At 55.5% G+C, this 17,050-nt stretch overlaps 1 protein-coding gene, 1 long non-coding RNA gene and 1 other non-coding gene across 7 annotated transcripts in view; 1 reads left to right on the forward strand and 2 right to left on the reverse strand.

Moving 5' to 3' along the window:
• Nucleotides 1-6,286: 6,286 nt before the first annotated feature.
• Nucleotides 6,287-9,105, reverse strand: LOC127492730 (uncharacterized). Its single transcript, XR_007922426.2, has 2 exons — nucleotides 8,767-9,105; nucleotides 6,287-6,590 (listed from the first exon to the last, which is right to left on the reverse strand). It is a non-coding gene; the product is annotated as an uncharacterized lncRNA (long non-coding RNA).
• LOC127492887 (small nucleolar RNA SNORD123) lies at nucleotides 6,675-6,744 on the reverse strand. The gene has a single exon (XR_007922715.1). It is a non-coding gene; the product is annotated as a small nucleolar RNA SNORD123 (small nucleolar RNA).
• Nucleotides 9,106-9,201: 96 nt separating the features above from the next.
• Nucleotides 9,202-17,050, forward strand: part of SEMA5A (semaphorin 5A) — a 472,925-nt gene continuing 465,076 nt past the window's right edge. For 3 of the 5 annotated variants that reach the window (XM_070056841.1, XM_070056840.1, XM_070056845.1), the window contains exon 1: nucleotides 9,202-9,651. The gene's annotated coding sequence lies outside the window, so the exon portion shown is untranslated. Of the gene's footprint in view, nucleotides 9,652-9,715; nucleotides 9,874-17,050 lie in introns of those variants that run through there. The other 2 variants (XM_070056843.1, XM_070056842.1) reach the window with 1 other exon arrangement.

The raw sequence follows: 17,050 nt of genomic DNA on the forward strand, positions 1-17,050 counted from the left end.
TTATTTTCCATATTTAAATTATTTGAGGTTAGGCCGGCGCCGCGGCTCACTAGGCTAATCCTCCGCCTGTGGCACCGGCACACCAGGTTCTAGTCCCTGTTGGGGCACCGGATTCTGTCCCGGTTGCCCCTCTTCCAGGCCAGCTCTCTGCTGTGGCCAGGGAGTGCAGTGGAGGATGGCCCAAGTGCTTGGGCCCTGCACCCCATGGGAGACCAGGATAAGTACCTGGCTCCTGCCATCGGATCGGCACAGTGGGCCAGCGGTAGCGGCCATTTGGGAGGGGGGTGAACCAATGGAAGGAAGACCTTTCTCTCTGTCTCTCTCTCTAACTCTTCCTGTCAAAAAAAAAAATTATTTGAGGAGCAGAGAGACAAAGAACTCCCATCTGCTGGTCCACCGTTTAGCCACTGTAGCTGGGCAGCCGGGGTTTCAGCGGGCTGTCCGTCTGGAAGGTATTGGAGATGAACCTTGGTGGCATCCTAGAGGTGACAGCTCTGCAGGTGCACAGAGGGCACGCCCCATGGAGGCCTGGCTGCTTGCACCAAAGACGGCCTCCGGGAGCCTCAGGGCCAGGCAGAGCTGTCACAGCGGGCGAGTCGGGTGCAGTGCGGCCTGCCACACAGAAGTGCCCCTCCTGCCGTGCTCTGAGGAGCTACGGGGGCAGGGCCACTCCAAGTCTTCAGACCGTGGCTGGATCTCGGGAGCTTCTACCCAGCCTGAGCTCCCGGGCGCCCAGCTGGAGGGCGTCTGCCCCGGATGAATCGTGCGCCGGACGGGCCTCAGCCATCTGTGCCACAGATGGGACTCAGAGGAGTCCAGACCCAGACTTTGAAGTCATGCTTGCACAACTTAAGACTTGCGAGGCTCCTGGGATGAAACGAATTTATTCTGTATGTGAGGAAGACGGAACTCTGGGGGTCGGGGAAGAGAGTACTAACATTGCAATGAGTGTGTCTTTGTGAAGATTCGCACTTCTACAGGGCGACAGTGTTAAGAGGGGCCCTTACGGGGAGGTCTGTTCCCTCGTGAGCGGGATCAGCAACCTTATCAAAGGGCTGGGGGGAACCAGTCAGCCTCCTTGCCTAACCCTAACCCTAACCCTAACCCTAACCCTAACCCTAACCCTAACCCTAACCCTAACCCTAACCCTCAGCCTCCCTGCTGTGGGAGGCAGCAAGTTGCCAGCCTGGAAGCCATGGCTGGGCCCTCCCCATTCACTTAGCCTGCCAGGGCCTTGAAGTATGTGTTGTGTACAGATGACTGGGTTGAAGGTGTTCTGTGATAGCAGACCCGAGAGGTCTCACACAGTACCCATCGCTGTTCTTTTGCAAGAACGAGCACCACACCCTCGACGTCTGTGTTGGGTCAGTACTCCCACGCTTCTCTGGGGTCTCGCTCTCAGGCGCCTCAGCAGGGAGCTGGACGGGAAGTGGAGCGGCGGGGACTTGAACTGGCGCCCATATAGGATGCCGTGCTGCAGGCATCGGCTTAACCTGCTGTGCCACAGCCCCAGGCCCTGGGGTCTCACCCTCTTCCTGGTTCCCCCACTTTCTCGTTGGACCCTTCTCTATACAAGTGTCAGCTCAAATGCCTCTCCTGACCCCCAGATGCTGCACGTCCACTGATGGCATTTACAAGGCTCACGATGACGTCCTTGTGTGCGCCACAGTGGATCCCCACCGCCCTCCACAGGCTCGGCCATCCCATCTCCTCTGTGCTGCTCTGCGTTCATGCTTGATAGGCAGCTGTGTGTCTGGCACGTGTGTGCAGCAAGCTTGGGGGAAGGAGGGACAGCGGGGTGAGGGGGTGAGGGGGTGAGGGGGGCTGCAGGGGCCGACACGAGGAGGAGGCGGCTTCAGGAATGTGCTGGCTCTGCAGACGGGATACCCCCATCAGAAGTGCACTCTGGAGGGCGGGAGTGACGGCTAAGGTCAATGCAGCCATCCCTCTCGCAGGCTGTGAAGTCTGGGGTTGGGCAAGGGTGGACTGAGACGTGCGCCCCACACGGACCAGGGATTTAGGTGTCTGTTTCCACCACCATCCTTGGCTCATGGCTGATGTCCTCAAGATCTGAGTTGGTGCCTGGAATCTCAACTCACAGGGGTCGGACAGGAGGGCAAGGAAGCCCATGCCCCACTTGTCGTTTGTAGTTAAGTCTCCTTTTACAAAGCCTTAAACAAAAGGCATATTTGTTTGAAAGGAAGAGTCAGAGCTGAATGAGAGAGTGAGAGAGCACGCGCTTTCCGAGGTGCATTGGTAGGGTGCTGGATCGGAAGTGGAGCAGCCGGGACTGACTGGCACTCCCACCGGGGATGCTGGTGTCTCACATGTGGCCTTGATCTGTGCTCCATGATGTCAGCCCCTTTGTGAAGCCTTTCATGGACTCCCGCCTGCCCCCACATTTATGAGTCATAGCTAAGTTCCAGGCGTCACTCAGCTGGAAGTTGCTGTCGTGTGTGTGGGGGGGAGGGGGGCTTAACGCTGGGCAGTTTGCAGTTGGACGACGTGGTGGGGATGATGCCATGTGACGAATGACTGCTGCAGACACGAAGACCAGAAATGGGGTGTCGGCACCTTGCTGGGAGATGCCGAGGTTCCTGATTAAGACAAAACTCATGAGGTTTGATGAAGGGGCCAAAGGGTCCTCGTGGGAGGGGCTACAGGGAATTTGAGGACTCTTCTCCTTACTGGTGTGCTTCCAGACACTGTGCCTGCTGGTCCAATGTCACTTAATAGTTTTTTTTTTTTTAAATATATTTTTTTTAAGATTTACTTATTTGAAAGTCAGAGTTACACAGAGAGAGGAGAGGCAGGGAGAGAGAGAGGTCTTCCATCTGATAGTTCACACCCCAATTGGCCACAACAGCCAGAGCTGTGCTGATCCGAAGCCAGGAGCTTCTTCCAGGTCTCCCATGTGGGTGCAGATGCCGAGGGACTGGGGCCATCTTCTACTGCTTTCCAGGCCATGGCAGAGAGCTGGATCGGAAGTGGAACAGCTGGGTCTTGAACTGGTGCCCATATGGGATGCCAGTCCCTCAGGCTATAGCGTTAACCTGCTGTGCCACAGCACCGGTCCCTAGATTTATTTATTTGTAAGGCAATGTTACACACACACACACACACACACACACACACGGAGGGAGGGAGGGAGGGAGGAAGGGAGGGGGAGGGTAGGGGAGGGGGAGAGAGGAAGGGAGAGAGACAGAGACAGAGACAGAGAAAGACAGAGAGAGAATGACTGAATGAATCATCCATTGGCCAAGGTTGGGCCAGGCCAAAGCCAGAACCTTCTGCTGGGTCTCCCTCCTGGGTTGAAGGGGCCCAGGTACTTGTGTCATCCTCCGTTGTTTTTCCTAGGCCATCCCCAGGGAGCTGGATCGGAAGTGGAGCAGCCTGGACAGGAACCAGCACCCTTCTGTGATGCCAGCACTGCACGTGGCAGACGTCATGCTTGGCCCTTGTTTAATATTCTTCTCATTGAGCTCAGCGTCACTGTGAGTTGATCTCCTTGGTGCACCTTGAAATAAACTAAGGCAGAGTAATTTATTCTTCCACATCTAAGCAGGACACATAGTATTTTTTAAAAGCTTTATTTATTTGAAATGTACAGTTACAGAGGGAGAGAGGGAGAGAGAAGGAGATCTTCCGTCTTCTAGTTCACTCCCCAAATGGCTGCAATGGCTGGAGCTGGGCTGATCCAAAGCCAAGAGCCAAGAGCTTCTTCCGGGTCTCCCATCTGGGTGCAGGGGCCCAAGCACTTGGGCCATCTTCCACTGCTTTCCCAGGCCAGAGCAGAGAGCTGGATCGGAAGTGGAGCAGCTGGGACTCCAACTGGTGCTCATATGGGATGCCAGCTCTACAGGCAGTGGCTTTACCCGCTATGCTACAGCAGCGACAAATATTACTTTTGAGAAGATATTTCCAAAGGTGTATACTGTGCTTCCCCAGCCCCACTCCCGGCTGTAAGTTTAAGATAGCAGCATATAGAAGACATTGCTTAGGGGTCATCGCTGTGGTGTAGCGGGTTAAGCCACTGCATGCAGCCCTGGCATCCCACATGGGCACCTGTTTGAGTCCTAGCTGTTCTACTTCCAATCCAGCTCCCCGAGAAGCAGTGGAAGATGGCCCAAGTCTTTGGGCTCCTGCACCCTTGGGAGACCCAGAAGAGGTTTCTGGCTTTGGACTGGCCCAGCTCTAGTGGTCATGGCCATTTGGGGAGTGACCCAGCAGGTGGAGGACCTCTCGCTCTCTCTCCCTCTCTGTAACTCTACCTTTTAAGTAAAAGAAATAAATCTTTAAAAAAAAAAAAGGACATTGCTTAGTAAGTACCAAACATACCTTGTTTACATGTGCAGGCAGTTCTTTGCTTAGAGACACTCAAGCCACACACAAGCCTCCAAGTCAGAAAATAACACCCAGCGGAGCAGGCGGACGCTCTCTCCGTGCCACGAACCATCTGCGTCTCCTCTAGGCATTCCAAAACTCTCTTAAACTTAGCCTTTTTCCCTCTCCTATCATGCACATAGACAACTTGGCTTATTTTGAACACACCAATCTTATTTTACGGAAATTGGATTGCTAGAAAATATATCCAGAAACCTAACCAAGAAGATAAACTACTTCCAGATTTCTGGAATACTTTGGTTTTTCTGGGAAGACAGCTGAAGCAAATTACAGTGTTTTATTAATAGGCCCTTACTGGAAGTCTGAAGAATCACTAATTCTCCTAGGTTCACCATGGACAGTGCACCCTGCCTGCTCTCCCTGTTCCTGAGTGAGCCCATTTTCTTGCTCATTGAGTTAGTGCTGCAGCTTGGGGCTCTAACCAGGCTGCTCCCTTGACCTTGGCAGTGAGGTGGGGAATGTGCATCTCAGGTGTGACATTCGGAACTCAGGGGGGACTGGCCAGCCTGCACAGGACACCTGCAGTGGCAAAGCTCTCCTCTCTGTCAGACCTGGAGGGCCCTGTGTGGAAACCCACACTTCCGGGAAGGGCCAGTGAGGGTTCCTACAGGACACAGGATGGCCGCAGGCTCAGGACAGCCACCTGCTGTGCTTTGTGCTATGTCCACTTCTGCTCGGTCTCCTAGCCACGACCTCTTTATCCAATCTGTCTCTGCATTGCCTTTTTTTTTTTTTTCTCTTTAACTTAATAGTGCTGGTCTGCTTATTCTACCAAGGAAGTAGACTACAGGGGGCTGGCTCTGGGGTAAAGGAACCCTAAAGCAGCTTTGGCAAAACTCAAGTGACCGAAGTAGGAGCTGAGAGCTAGCCTGGAACCACACCTAGTTCAAGATTCTCCATCTCCCAGTCTTTGGAAACCATCACAATGTCACCTGTAGCCACCATCGTGGGTCTTGCAAATACTTTAAAGGAAGAAAAGCTGTGGGGAGCAACTCGGACTGGACTGAGTTACTGGAATTAAGACTTATTCTATGCATCTGCTCTCCCACAATATGGCCCTGGGAGAGGAGGAAACAGCTTCTACACAGCTGCCTCCAGTTCAACCAATAAACAGCAGGACCTGCTCCTGATTGGAGGAGAGCAGCGTACTCGGCGTGTGGGCAGCAGAGTTGGGATTGGTGGAAGAGGACTATAAAGGAGGAGAGAGACAACATGCACCAGGAACATCTAAGGGGAACATCTGAAGGAACACCTGAGCAGCCCCCGAGAGAGCCGGCCGGCGGTGTGCCGTTTCCCCGCGGAAGTGGGGAAGGTGGCAGGGGGAACCGCCCTTCCACGGAGGTGGAAGGGTCGGTAGCCAACCCGGGAAGAACCAGCAGCAAACCCGGGGAGGGCCGAGCAGACAAAAGAACAGCGCAGGGTCCTGTGTCGTTCCTCCACGAAGAGGGGGAGCGACAAAAAGCAACACCAGCCATCTCAGTAAGTGGCACGCCTCAATCAAACGCCACAGCTTCATGCCAGTATTTTACTGTGTTAGCAAAATAACTCTGGTCTGGTGCTGTGGTGTAGTAGGCTTAGCCTCTGCCTGTGGCGCCGGCATCCCATATCTGAGCTGGTTAAGTTTCTAGGCTGCTCCTCTTCCTATCCAGCTCTCTGTTGTGGCCTGGTACAGCAATGGAGGGTGGCCCAAGTGCTCTGGCCCCTGCACCCATATGGGAGACCTGGAAGAAGCTCCTGGCTCCTGATCTGCCCAGCTGTGGCCGTTGTGGCCATTTGGGGAGTGAACCAGCAGATGGAAGAGCTCCCTCTCTCTCTCCACCTGTCTGTAACTCTACCTCTCAAATAAATAAATCTTATAACAAACAAACAAACACACAGCTGATAGGGTTGATCAGAAGATCTGGCAGTTTTTTAAGTTCTTAAATGCCATGGGTCTAAAACAAGCAAACCACCAGGGAAAAGCAGAGACCACACGTGGGTGATGACTGTAACGCATCACTCGGCTCACTTGTAGAGACAGTCAGTGTACATGTCAAGAAGCTGAGGTTGTTCCTAATGTTAATCTCATCTGGTCCCATTCTTAAAGGCCACGGGTGGTGGGTCCCCTCCAAGGTCACGTGGTCGGCCGGAGCTTCTTCGCCTCTGCCCCTTGGGCTCTTCTCTAGGACGTGGCTGACCCTCAGGCTCTAGGGAGGGAAGACAAGACAAGAGGGCAGCGCCTGGTGAGTTCTGAGACAACGCCGCCCTCCGTACCTCCAGCCAGAAACCGAGGTGAATCAGGAAATGGATGGCCTTTTTCAAGTCACATGAATCAGCCCCCCAGGAGTCATCATCTTCACCGCCACTTTGTGAGCTCCCTTTTCCCTAGAGCACTTCGGGGACAGAGAGTTTTTATTTGCAGAGGAACTAAACGCTGTTTAAAAACAATCCTCTTCCATTTTCCTGTGATAGCAGCAGAACCTTTCATGTGGGCAGCTCCTTAGTGAGCAAAGCCTTTTTAACAGGAAAAAATCATTTAGGAAAGGAAATACTTGTGAATACTTTAGCATAATTTTATTTAACGAGAGCTGACCGAGGCACTGGCTCCTGGCTGCGGGTCTCCCCTTTCACACAGCCTGTCTCCTTCACCGCCCACACCTGACTCCTCCCCGCCAGCCAGGTTTCAGGGGTGGGTGGGTGGGTGGGAGCTCTCTAAATGAACAGACTCGCTCAAGAAACGGTCCCCAGATCCGGGGGGCAAAATCCCGTCCTCGTTTTGGGTCCCCTGCACTTTAAGGATGGGCTCTAAGTTATTTGATTTCGTTCCCTGCTTATTACCAATTTGCGGCTCATTATCAGCAAAATGTCTTTTAATGATGCTTCAATGCGGCTGTAAAGAGTAGCACTAGCCCCCCTTCCCCCAGGTACTTAATTTATCCAGTTAAATGCCTTATCAGCCCTCCTTGGTTATGCCACAGAAGGCTATTTTCTTCCCACTGCTCTGCCTTGCATGCCAAGAGTTGTTATTTATTATTTACTCTTTTGAAGTGCTAACTGTTAAGCACACGTTGGGAGGCAAGAACAGGGTTGGCTGAATACATTTGGGTCCTCATTTCTGTCTCCCCTGCCCTGGCCGCACAGGTCCTGGAAGGCAGAGCTGCAAGGTTCCAGCGAAGGCAGTGTTCCCCCGGGCCCGCCCTCTTTCTCCCAGGAGCCTCCGTGCCACGTAGGCAAGAGAAGGAGAATGTCAGGAATGGCGCGAGCGCCCCACGGGCCACTCTCAGACGGGAGCCGCGCTAAGTTTTCCATTCAAGTCCCCAGGAGCCAGCAGCTGCCACCCGCCAGCCTGGCAGCCAGCAAAGTGTCCCCGAGAGGCCGGCCCAGCTACTGAGACTTCCTCCCAGTGAGGACTTGAGCGTCCGACGAGGCAGCTGGAGCACCAGTGCCCTGACAGGGCACTTGGGGAGGCCCGCGCTTTTGTGGAAACCTGCAGAACTTTGAATTGCTTCATACAAAACCTAGGCCATTTGCGTTTCCACGGCCCTGCTCTTGGGGCTGCGTGGCTCCTGTATGAGTTCTGACACACTCAGGCCAGCAGCTACCCCGAGCTCCAGGGACCCTCGCGGTGCCGGCGGGCCCCACCCAAAGCTGCAGGGGCGCCCGCGTGCGTGGCGCGCGCGGGCATCGGTGCACCCTCGGGGCGGGTTAAGGGGGGGGCACTCATGTGTTTCCTTATGCAGGAGCTCCTGAAAGCCACCCTCTGAGGCTCAGAGGGGTAAAACGGCCCGAGAGACCGCTGCACCCCCGCATGCAGAGGGAAAGGGTCCCGCGCGGCCATCGGGGCACCGGACCCGAGTTTTACGCACGCCTCATCTTCCCACTCGCGGTCTGCGCAACTGAAAACCCAGCGAGGCCGACCCCTCCCCACCGTCTCCTTGAGAGGCGCGGGAGCCAAAGTAACAAAGTATGAAATTAAAGGCGTCTTCAATGATGCTTTATTTGCTTTCCAATTCCAGTTTTTTCCATCTGAGTACTTCCTCAACAAGGCCCCAAGAGCCCGGCAAAATGCAACAAGTAGTATCAGTCCCAGGACTGACTGCGTGCCCCTGGGGCTCCGCTCGGCCTCCTGGGCACTCCTGGACCTGCAGCTCCCGTGTGTCCAACGCCCTGATTTAACCTCGCCGACATCGGCCCAAAGTCCCCGGCACCCTCACCCCCAAGTCTCTCCTCCAGCCCCCGCCAAGGAGTTCCCTGCCCGGCACGCAAGGAGCGGGGTGGGGAAATCTCCTAAATACAACATCTCCACCCCTGAGCGCCCCCAGACCCGGATGGCCCCTGCCCACCCTCCACGCGGCTGGATTCGGCCGAGGGGCGCGCACGTACCTGGAGCCGAGGCCGGCGGAGCGGACGCGCCACGTCGCGGGGCTCGGCCCGCGCCGCCTGCAGCCCTTTATACTGCCCCCGCCCCCCACCCCGTGTGGCCACGTCTGAGCCGCGGGACGGGGGCAGGGGGCCTCAGATGGCCTCTGCGGGGCCGGGGAGGGGGCCCCCGGGAAGCGCGCGCTGGGGCCAACTCCAACCAGCGAGGCGGCAGTGGGGCCCCCGGGGTGCAGTGGGACGCCCCCGCCGCGGAGGGGGTCCCGTCCCAGGCAGAGGCGGGTCGGGGGAGGGGCCCCAGAGGTCAGGCGCGGGGTGGGGCGCTCGGGTTTCACTCGCGCGGGGAGGGGGACGAGGAGGAGGAGGAGGCGCGGCGGCGGGGGCGGGCCGGGGGCGGGGCGAGGCGGCCCCGAGCTGCCCGCCCCGCGCTCCAGCCCGCGCGCCCCGCGCCGCTCTACTCGCCGGGAAGGCGGCGCCGGCGGCGGCTGCTCTCGCTGCGCCCGCTCCCGCGCGCTGCCTCCCGCCGCGGGTGGGCTCCGCAGCCCCCGGCCGGCAGCCGCGACCCCGCGCCTCTCCCCGGCGGGAGGCTGACCGGCGCGCGTGGCTCCCTTCTCCCAGCCGCGGCTCTCCGGTGGAGCTGGCTCGGGCACCCAACTTTGCCATCTCTGCCGCGGTCCCCGCTCAGTTCGAGCCTGCCCCCTCGCCGGCCGGCCGCGAGCCCGGGGACCGTGCGCCTGGCGGCCCCGCGCGTGCCCCCAGCCCGGAGCGCCGCGGGTAGGGGGCGGCGGCGGCTGCCTCGACTTCTCTCGCCCGCTCTGAAGCTTGTCCGGCCGGAAGCTGAGGACGCTCAGGGCGCCCAGGCGCTGGATGCCCGAGCGCGCCCTGCACCTGGTGAGCGACCTCCCTGCCCGGTCCTGCCCGCGCCGGGGGCGGCCGCGGTGGGCTGGGGGCGGGGTGGTGTGGATCTCAGCTGCGGGCACCTGGGCCGGGGACAGCCCAGTGGCTGCGCGTGCAGGATCGGGGCCGCCGTCTGTGCGGGGGCGCCCGCAGTTGGGCTACTGCACGAGCTGGAAGTTTGCGTCCCCGCCTGTGGCGAGCTCCGAGCGTGCAGAGGTAAGCTGCAGGAGTGTCCTGGTGGCCGACGGGCGGTGGACGAGACTGCCCCCCGGCCCGGCGCCCCCGAAAGGCTCCAGGCGGAGGTCCTGCGCGCGCGCGCGCACGCGGCCAGGCTCGCTCAGCCTGGAGCCTGGGGCTGGAGGCCGGGCGCGGGGGGCCTCCTCGCAGCCCTGAGGACTTGGGCAGGTTCGCAGGCTCTCGCGACTGGGGGCTTCGCGCGGCGCAAGTCGGGGGACGGTGGGACTTGGGCGCAACTCGGCGGGGGCGCTTTGGTGAATGAGGGGGCCCCAGGCGCGGGAGGCGGATCCCGGGGAGCCGCCTGCCAGGTGGGCTGCAGCCAGGCAAGGCCGGTCGCGGGAGTCTGCGCCGCTGCATGGCTGGCACTCCCGGGGCTCGGAGTTTCGGGGCCCGAGGCAGATCCGGACCGCGCAGGAACCGTTCCTCCCCGGAGGGTGCGGCGCCCGGCCCAGCGCGGTCCGCTGCGGGCTCGCGGGGCGTTGGCGGGAAGCGCCTTCGCCTCGCGGTCCCAGCCCCGCTCGCTTTGTACCTGGATGCGGCTGCCCGGAGTTGGGATTTAACTTTCCTGCGCCTGCGGCGTTCCGGGGACCCCCGGCAGGGGGCGCTGAGAGCGAGCGCTCGGAGGGCGAGAGGATGGCGACAGGCTGTGGCTCCGCGCTGGCTGGCTGGCTGGCTGGGGTGGGTGGGGGTCCCAGGCTGCACTGAGCGGCACCCGGCCGGTCTGGCAGGAATTCCCTAGTGCGGGAGCTGGGGGCCGATGCGGCGCCTTGCCAGGAGTAGGGACAGGGGACGGGGCGTGCCAACACCAGGGGTGACTGTCGCTCTGACCGCGCAGCTGTGTGCGCTGCTGGCGCCCGCTTCTCCCTGGCAGCACCTTAGCCACACGCCAGGAGCTGCAAATGATTGTTGCGACTACGTTTAAGAAACGCAGTTGTGTGTCACGGTGGGCCAGGAAGGGCAGTGTCCCAGCTGGGAGACGGCAGATCGGTGATAGTTGTGGACTTCTGGTCTTTCGTAAGGAGGCTCAGAAAGAGCAGACCGTGAGAGATTTTCCAGGCTCTAATCAGGGTCGTTGAATTGTTAATTAAGGCCGGTTCCTCTATGCCAGAGAGGGCGGAGCTTAGTAGGTCTAACTTGGAGCCACCAGTTCACCATTACGACTTAACCAGGCACCTTAAGTTTTTTACAACCGCAGCAACTTCCTATTTGTGCTGATGCTTGCCTCCAAGAGAACATGGATTTTTTTTTTTAAACCCCCAACGATTTCTTTTTCCTTGTTAGTTTTGCATTAAAAAAGGAAACCCAGTTCTGGGTGTGTTTGGTCTACTGGAAACAGATTTGTTTCCTGAACTTTCTAGCCTGTGAAATCTGGGGAGGTAGACGCAGCCTGAGGTCACACTATGTGTTCCTGTGCTTGGACCCGCGGGGCTGTGCCACTGGGGTCTCCTTTTATGTGCTCTCGGCCAAGATGGATGAGGCTAATCCGCGTGTGCTTTTTACGAATTGCACTGTGGCTTATTTGGTTGCTTTAATGGCAAACAGCTGCAAGATCCCTGCTGCGCACAAAGGCTTTGGTCTCCTGGGTGGTACAGCTCGCCTCTGTCCAAAGGAAGTTTTGGAGATGTTCAGAAGTTGGTAAAAATAAACCTGCGTCCTTCCTCCCCTGTGCAAGCGATTCCCTCCCCACGTCTGGAGAGAGTGAAACAGAGGCAGTTGCAGCGCTGAGGCTGGGAGGACGCGTGGGCCTTGGGAATGCCATGAATAGAACAGGTTCCTGCAAACTTTTGCATGCGTGTTGGAGGATTCCTGGGCCGTGGGAAGCCGGCTGCGGATCTGCAACAAGACATTTTGCTCCAAAGTCACTTTCCCCTCTCCCCCCGGGGGCGCATATTCAAACCAACAAACTTCTGTCTGTGTTGTGTACTAGAAAATCAGACGTGGCAGCTCCTTGGGAGTTACGGTGGCTGTTGCTGGTGTCAGAGCGATCACAGTTTTAATTAACCTGGGAGGCTCTTTGTGGGGATTCCAAATGTCCATTCTTATTGGCCGTAAAGTCACTGAAGTTGAGGCGTTGCTTCTGACACCTATGCAGGAAACTGGGGGAGGAGGAACAGAAGGACTTTGCTGCAGCTCCAGCCAAAGGGATGGCAGCATTCCGTTACATAAACGACTGAACCCGCACTCCAGGGCTAACCAAGATCAGAAACGAATCCCCAGGCAGAGGTTTGGATTACAAATCATATGATGTGCACCATAGAACAAATTAATTAGTTTGCAATAAATGCCATTTTTGTATGCTATTATGTGCAAATATCTGAGAAAAGCGGTCCTACATTCTACATTAAGTCCTCTATAATTCTTGATTCTAAAATTGTACCAAATTTTTCTTTAAAAAAAATGCTTCTGAAATTGTTGCTATAGTAACCCTGACACATGGCTTAGGGTATAAATTATAATTCCAAGGTGACATGTTTTTATGTTCAGTACTAAATAATGTTTAAAATGTAAATTACAGTGTCTAACAAATTGAGTTACAACAAAGGGCAAAGTGTCTGATGCAGAACCTTGTACACTAATGCCTCCTTGTGCCTAATTTGTATGGAGAAAGTTAACCATTTCCTGGAATTCTCAAATGACAGCGTCGGAGTTTGGAGCGTGGTAAACTGTCCTGAGTTCTTTGGTAGACAGCACAGATCCATGTTGCCAGTGCCTTTCTTGATTGAGATGCAGAAGTATGGCTGGAGGCGGCTGGGTTTTGGTTTTGCTTTGTTTTTAATCTCTCTGCGGCCCTGCAGAGTTGCTCTGTTGTAGGTAGGGGCTTTCCGCTGTTTCTGACCCCTGCCTGCGTCGGTAGCTTCATGGAGATCGGTTCAGCAAGGGAAGGACCAGCAGTTTGATGAAGAAACTTCTGATATCCACAGTAAAGCATCGTTTATTTCTTTGGTGAATTTTTTGGCTACCAGTTACCCACATACAAAAGTCAATTTCAGATAGCGAGAGAAGATAAAAAACATTGAAAGTGAGCTAGAGCATATGTAGATAAACTTCACCTTCAATGATCCTACCCCAGGGTTGTTGGATTCGGAATTGAAGCCAAACTGGACACAGAAAATGAGAACCCGAGCCAGAAAAGACGGTGGATCCTCAGGGCTTCCTTAGGACAGCCTAGCGTGGCCGCAGTCAGTCTTTGCCACCGTTTCACGGAGTACCGCGAAGCCAGACATCTTCAAAGTCAAGGTATACATCACCTGGGGCATGGCATTTAAAATAGGACCAATGCATCAGTGGGCTCAAGAAAACAGGCATTTTTTTCAAAGGAATTGCTGTTGCTGGTTGAGGAGAGCAAAGGTGGCCACTCTTTATTCCCGCTGCATTTTACAAGGTGTCGGCCTCCGAGTGGCTCCATTTGAAAGAAGTAAAAACCATTCCACTTTGAGCTCCTTTCCCATCCAGGTACTAAAATTGGTTCCCTGATTAAGGTTGTGAGGGGTGGGCGTCTAGTTAAAAAGAAAATAAAGTTTTAGAGGAAGAATTTTTTTTTTCCTTTTTGGCCATGAACTCGCGAATCTTTTCTTTCTTTCGTTCTTGGTCACTGCGATTCTGACAAATCGGCGAACCTGGAGTTCATGAGAACGCTGAGGGGCTATTCACTGGAGAAGTTGCATTCCATGTTGCGTCCTTGTGTGCATTTGAGAGTAAATTACATTACGGCAGTAGGTAATTCAGTCGGATACGTGGGATGAGTACCTGGGAGAGCGATGCTGTCACAGCACGTCTACTGGAGAAAGGAGGCCGTATTTGCTGGGATGTGAAATTAAGCAAGTTCTAGGCAAGCGACAGCCGGGACTGCGTGGGGACTACCCGTGCGCAGGAAGCGGAGCCTCTGTCAGTTCACGTCTGCCCCACGTTTGGCAAGGATCCGTGAGACACATGTGGAGAGAAAAGCAGAGCCAAGGAAGAACAGAGGAAAAATCCTACTAAGCAATTTCCCGTGATTTACATGCAAAATCATAAAATAGCAAGTGCTTGGCTGCCTCTGGTTCTTGTGACTCATAGGAGAGAGGCGCTCCTTGCAGCCCGGAACTTCATCACGTCTCCCGGAGGGCCCCCACAGATGCCCAGGCCAGCCATCAGAGCCACAGCTGCCCGCCGCTGAGCACCTCGTAAACTGGGTGTGGAGAGGGCACGTCAGAGACCAGGGCCGTTTGTGCTCAGAGATCCTGGACCAAGTGGATTTTGGAGTCATACCTTGCTTCTACGATGCCTTTCTTTTTTCAATTTATTTTTTATTGAAAGTGGAAGGGGAAGGAGGGATGGAGGGAGAGGGAGAGGAAGAGAGAGAGAGAGGTCTTTCATACACCTGAAATACTTGCAACAGCCAGGGCTGGGGCAGGCTGGAGCCAGAAGCTCCATCCTGTTTTCCATGCATGGCAGGGACCCAAGTACTTGAGCCGTCCCCTGCTGCCTCCAGGGGTGTGCGTTAGTTTGGAAGCGCAGGTGGGACTCGATCCCAGGCACTCTGGTATGGGGTGCAGTGTTCCAAGTGGTGGTTGAGCCCTCTGTTGTCCCAATACCCGTCCCTGTGATTCCTTTTGTGGGACCTGGATTTAAATTTGGGGTACAAGTGTTTCAGTTGTGAAACTTGAGGATGTTGTCTGTAACCAGGGGCATAAAGCGAAAATTGTTGACTTGCGTGTTAAGCGTTCTCTGTCCTATGGATACTGTCATTAAGACGTTGTTCATGGCCAGTGCCGCGGCTCACTAGGCTAATCCTCCGCCTGCGGCAGCAGCACCCCAGGTTCTAGTCCTGGTTGGGGCACCAGTTCTGTCCCGGTTGCCCCTCTTCCAGGCCAGCTCTCTGCTGTGGCCAGGGAGTGCAGTGGAGGATGGCCCAAGTGCTTGGGCCCTGCACCAGCATGGGAGACCAGGAGGAAGCACCTGGCTCTTGGCTTCGGATTGGCGCTGTGCGTTGCGGCCGGCGTGCTGCCCGTAGCGGCCACTTTGGGGGTGAACCAATGGAAAAAGGAAGAGCTTTCTCTCTTTCTCTGTCTAACTCTGGCTGTAAAAAACAAAAAAAACAAAAAAAACAAAAAAAACAAAAAAAAAAAACATTGTTCATGCTGGTTGACCTAGACGTATAAGCTAAGTAAGAATTTGTTTCTATGAGGGCTCTCACATCAAGCTCTGTGTGTTCTAGCTGTAGACTTGACTTTCTTTCTAAAGTTGGGTGGAATCATGCCCAGGAGCCCACGGTTTCACAGTGGCATGGCCACGGGAGCGGCTTCCTCCTTGAACTGAATGCTTGCCCCTTGGGCTTGCTGGCGTCCTGGGCTAGAGACAAGTCAGCCGTCCAGAGAGGCTGGAACTGGAATGGGTTATGTGGTGGGCGTGGTGACAGTAGCGCAGGTGTCTCTGTGTGACTCGTGGTCTTGCGTAGATCCTTGGTGCGACTGGACTCTCCTGACGGACTTGGAGATGGCCAGAAGTCAGCTGTGGATCAGAACCCACACCCACGCCAGGCCTGTGGCTCCTTGTCCAGCCCATAGCAGGGGGAGGTGAGGACAGGAAGTCTCTGCACAGTGAACAGGGTTTCGGTTCATGAGCAGTGCTTCTGGAATGATCCTGAACAACACATCTCTGCGCTAGGCCGAGGGAGCCAGAGAGAGGTCTGTGCGTTTGGACACAGCGGTCTGAGCACGATTGGCTGCTCGCCCGGGGAGGGTGCCTGACCTGCCACAGTTCTGCCACTTATGTTCCGGATGGGTCTGTGGGCTGGGAGAGTCAGGTGTGACGGTGGCTTTGCGAGCAGACTCCACCCAGGGCCCCAGCATCCCCTGGCTGCTGCATCCTTGCCAGCTGCCCGTGCCTTTGCCCGGCTTCCTCCTCCTTCCCGGCTCTGCCTCAGGGCTGGCTGCCCCGAGATCTGGGCTCACATTCCCCCCCTTCAGAGGGCTATGGCACTATGTGAAGGACCAAGTGCTGGGAGAAAATTGTTGAAGAGTGGAATGAACGGGTGTATTTGCCTTGGTGCAGTGCATGCTGGAGACCCACCTGTCGTTTTGTCATGGTGTAGATTTCACCTGGACAGTTTGGAAACACCTAGTGTGCCTGGACTTCAAAGCTTTTTACACCAAAACAGACTTCTCCTTCGTCCCGTGTTCCACAGCGTCTTCACGTGTCTGCTTAGCATCCTGGCTCCCTTCCCCGTAACCTCCCGTTTTCTCATCACAGCATTTTATATCCCTCTGTCTGCAGTATTCATGCCTACAGTCTCAGCAGACAGATGGGTTGGCAGTGCCCAGCAGCGCCTGGGACGGTGCCTGGCACGCAGGCTGTGCTAGATGAGTGACTGAACAGGGAAGTGCCTGTGTGCAGTATACTGCAATCCAGGGTGCTGGCGAAAGGCCTGCGCTTAAACCAGACCCGCGGGGCTGCACATGGATGCTTCAGACCCTGTGTTCACGTCCGGAGAGACCTGCCTCACCTCCCTCCAAACTGATTCATTAGCAGTTTTGAAATACAGATGGCTATGTAAGCGGCGTTTGTGTGTGTGTGTAGGAAGGTTGAGTACCTTACATATTGTAACGCAGGGCTGTTGGCACACAGACTCAGAAGCTTGTTAAATGAATCCATGACTGTGCTTGACTTGGAAATTAGCACAAAAGCACTTAATGTGTAAGAGAACAGCACAGACATGCATTTCAAGGATGGCCCCCAAATTCCAGGGAACAAGCTGTGTCATTATTATACATTTTCACCTGTTACAGATCTTAGACATAGTGGGGTATTTTCCAAATGTGACAGGTTTTATTATTTTGTTTGTGAGGTCAGGCCAATAAGCCTTGTCGCTTAGATTTATGGATTTAATAAGCCGAAGTAGATGAATGGATGAACAGAGTGTGGTATATCCATACAATGGGCTACTGTTTAGCAGCCGCATGCCCTGATGTGTGTAGCCAGTCAGGAAAGCCCACGTGTTGGATGACTGCGTTCATAGAAAAGCAATAGAGAGATCAATGGTTGCCCTGGGCTAGCAGTGTGAACCGCAAGTGGCTGCAGTGGGCAGGCTAGGTCTTTTTGGGATGACGGCAAAGGTCTAAAATGGTACTGTTGACCGGCGAGTGTTTGATCTAGCAGTGGGGATGGCCAGCATGCC

The sequence above is a fragment of the Oryctolagus cuniculus genome, chromosome 14 (assembly GCF_964237555.1).
Source record: "Oryctolagus cuniculus chromosome 14, mOryCun1.1, whole genome shotgun sequence".
NCBI lineage: Eukaryota > Metazoa > Chordata > Mammalia > Lagomorpha > Leporidae > Oryctolagus > Oryctolagus cuniculus.